The sequence below is a fragment of the Triticum dicoccoides genome, chromosome 2A (genome assembly GCF_002162155.2).
Source record: "Triticum dicoccoides isolate Atlit2015 ecotype Zavitan chromosome 2A, WEW_v2.0, whole genome shotgun sequence".
NCBI lineage: Eukaryota > Viridiplantae > Streptophyta > Magnoliopsida > Poales > Poaceae > Triticum > Triticum dicoccoides.
Genome location: NC_041382.1, coordinates 523,774,799 through 523,778,714, shown reverse-complemented (window position 1 = coordinate 523,778,714; position 3,916 = coordinate 523,774,799).

Sequence of the window (3,916 nt, the reverse complement as noted above, 5' to 3'; positions counted from 1 at the left end):
CTGGACTGAGGAATTTAGCTATTAATCATCTGCAAAAAGAATTAACTAAATAGCACTCTCCAAATAAAAATGGCAGCATTTCTCGTGAGCGCTAAAGTTTTTGTTTTTTACAGCATGATCAACAAGACTCTCCCCAAGTCTTCCCAAAGGTTCTACTTGGCACAAACACTAATTAAAAGAATAAAACCACATCCAAACAGAAGCTAGATGAATTATTTATTACTAAACAGGAACAAAAAGCAAGGAGCGAAAATAAAATTGGGTTGCCTCCCAACAAGCGCTATCGTTTAACGACCCTAGCTAGGCATGATGATTTCAATGATGCTCACATAAAAGATAAGAATTGTAACATAAAGAGAGCATCATGAAGAATGTGACTAGCACATTTAAGTCTAACCCTCTTCCTATGCATAGGGATTTTGTGATCAAACAACTTATGGGAATAAGAATCAACTTGCATAGGAAGGTAAAACAAGCGTAACTTCAAAACTTTAAGCATATAGAGAGGAAACTTGATATTATTGCAATTCCTACAAGCATATGTTCCTCCCTCATAATAATTTTCAGTAGCATCATGAATGAATTCAACAATATAACCAGCACCTAAAGCATCCTTTTCATGATCTACAAGCATAGAAAATTTACTACTCTCCACATAAGCAAACTTCTTCTCATGAATAGTAGTGGGAGCAAACTCAACAAAAAAACTATCATGTGAGGCATAATCCAATTGAAAACTAAAATCATTATGACAAGTTTCATGGATATCATTATTCTTTATAGCACATAAGTCATCACAATAATCATCATAGATAGCAACCTTGTTCTCATAATCAATTGGAACCTCTTCCGGAATAGTGGATTCATCACAAAATAAAGTCATGACCTCTCCAAATCCACTTTCATCAATATAATCATAATAAATAGGAGGCATGCTTTCATTATAATAAATTTGCTCATCAAAACATGGGGGACGAAAAATATCATCTTCATCAAACATAGCTTCCGCAAGCTTGTCGCTTTGCATATCATTAGCATCATGGATATTCAAGGAATTCATACTAACAACATTGCAATCATGCTCATCATTCAAAGATTTAGTGCCAAACATTTTAATGCATTCTTCTTCTAGCACTTGAGCACAATTTTCCTTTCCATCATACTCACAAAAGATATTAAAAAGGTGAAGCATATGAGACAAACTAAATTCCATTTTTTATAGTTTTCTTTTATAGACTAAACTAGTGACAAACAAGAAACTAAAAGACTCGATTGCAAGATCTAAAGATATACCTTCAAGCACTCACCTCCCCGGCAACGGCGCCAGAAAAGAGCTTGATGTCTACTACACAACCTTCTTCTTGTAGACGTTGTTGGGCCTCCAAGTGCAGAGGTTTGTAGGACACTAGCAAATTTCCCTCAAGTGGATGACCTAAGGTTTATCAATCTGTAGGAGGCGTAGGATGAAGATGGTATCTCTCAAGCAACCCTGCAACCAAATAACAAAGAGTCTCTTGTGTCCCCAACACACCCAATACAATGGTAAATTGTATAGGTGCACTAGTTCGGCGAAGAGAGGGTGATACAAATGGTATATGGATAGTAGATAAAGGTATTTGTAATCTAAAATTATAAAAACAGCAAGGTAACTAATGATAAAAGTGAGTGTAAACGGTATTGCAATGCGTTGAAACAAGGCCTAGGTTCATACTTTCACTAGTGCAAGTCCTCTCAACAATAATAACATAATTGGATCATATAACTGTCCATCAACATGCAACAAAGAGTCACTCCAAAGTCACTAATAGCGGAGAACAAACGAAGAGATTATGGTAGGGTACGAAACCACCTCAAAGTTATTCTTTCAAATCAATCCGTTGGGCTATTCCTATAAGTGTCACAAACAGCCCTAGAGTTCATACTAGAATAACACCTTAAGACACAAATCAACCAAAACCCTAATGTCACCTAGATACTCCAATGTCACCTCAAGTATCCGTGGGTATGATTATACGATATGCATCACACAATCTCAGATTCATCTATTCAACCAACACATAGAACCTCAAAGAGTGCCCCAAAGTTTCTACTGGAGAATCACAACGAAAACATGTGCCAACCCCTATGCATAGGTTCATGGGCGGAACCCGCAAGTTGATCACCAATACATACATCAAGTGAATCACGTGGTATCCCATTGTCACCACAGATACGCACGGCAAGACATACATCAAGTGTTCTCAAATCTTTAAAGACTCAATCCGATAAGATTACTTCAAGGGGAAAACTCAATTCATTACAAGAGAGTAGAGGGGGAGAAACATAAGATCCAACTATAATAGCAAAGCTTGCGATACATCAAGATCATGCCAAATCAAGAACATGAGAGAGAGAGAGAGATCAAACACATAGCTACTGGTACATACCCTCAGCCCCGAGAGAGAACTACTCCCTCCTCGTCATGGAGAGCACCGGGATGATGAAGATGGCCACCAGAGAGGGATTGCCCCCTCCGGCAGGGTGCCAGAACGGGTCTAGATTAACTTTCGATGGCTATGGAGGCTTCTGGCGGTGGAACTACCGATCTATTGTGCTCTCCAATGTTTTTAGGGTATATGGAGATATATAGGCGGAAGAAGTACGTCAGGGGGGCCACGAGGGGCCCACGAGGGTGCATGGCGTGCCCAGGGGGTGGGCGCACCCCCCTACCTCGTGGCCTCCTCGAAGCTTCCCTTACATGCACTTCAAGTCTTCTAGGCTTCTTTCCTTCCAAAAATGAGTTCCGTGAAGTTTCAGGTCAATTGGACTCCGTTTGATTTTCCTTTTTTTCGGAACCCTAAAACAAGGTAAAAACAGAAACTGGCACTGGGCTCTAGGTTAATAGGTTAGTCCCAAAAATGATATAAAAGTGTATAATAAAGCCCATAAACATTCAAAACAGTAGATAATATAGCATGGAGCAACAAAAAATTATAGATACGTTGGAGACGTATCAGCCTGCTATATAAACCCTCACAATCGGCGGGTCTTGCGTCGCATTTTCCCCTCCCTCCATGTTACTTATCTCGTCTGCTTCTCCCATAATCGCCAATGTCACTTGTCTGTCGTCGTCGCTCAGCCACTCTATGATACGTCCACTTTGCATCATGTTTTCTTACTGTTATTTATGATGTTTTTATCCATAATAATGCTTTTTGGAGTAATTCTAATGCCTTTTCTCTCATAATATGCAAGGTACACACAAAGAGGGAGAATTCTGGCAGCTGGAAATCTGGACCTGGAAAAGCTACGGCAGGCCATCTATTCTGCACAACTCCAAACAAGCTGAAACATCATGAAGATTTTTTATGAAATATATGATGAATATTGGAGCAAGTAACTACCAGAGGGGGCCCACCAGGTGGGTTGTGCTCATCCAGGCCCACCTCCGGTGCCCATCTCCTGGTATATAAGTCATTTTGACCTATAAAAATAAGAAGAGGACTTTCGAGACGGAGCGCCATCGTCTCGAGATGGAACTTGGGCAGGAGCACTTTTGCCCTTCGGTGGAGCAATTCCGCCGGGGGAACTTCCCTCTCGGAGGGGGTAATCATCGTCATCATCATCACCAACAACTCTCCCATCTTGGGGAGGGAAATCTCCATCAACATCTTCAACAGCACCATCCCATATCAAACCCTAGTTCATCTCTTGTGTTCAAACTTGTTGCTGGAACTATAGATTGGTGCTTGTGGATGACTAGTTGTGTTGATTACATGTAGTTGATTACTATATGGTTTATTTGGTGGAAGATTATATGTTCAGATCCATTATGCTATTCAATACCCCTCTGGTCTTGAGCATGATTATCATTTGTGATTAGTTACTTTTGTTCTTAAGGTCATGGGAGAAATCATGTTCCAAGTAATCATGTGAA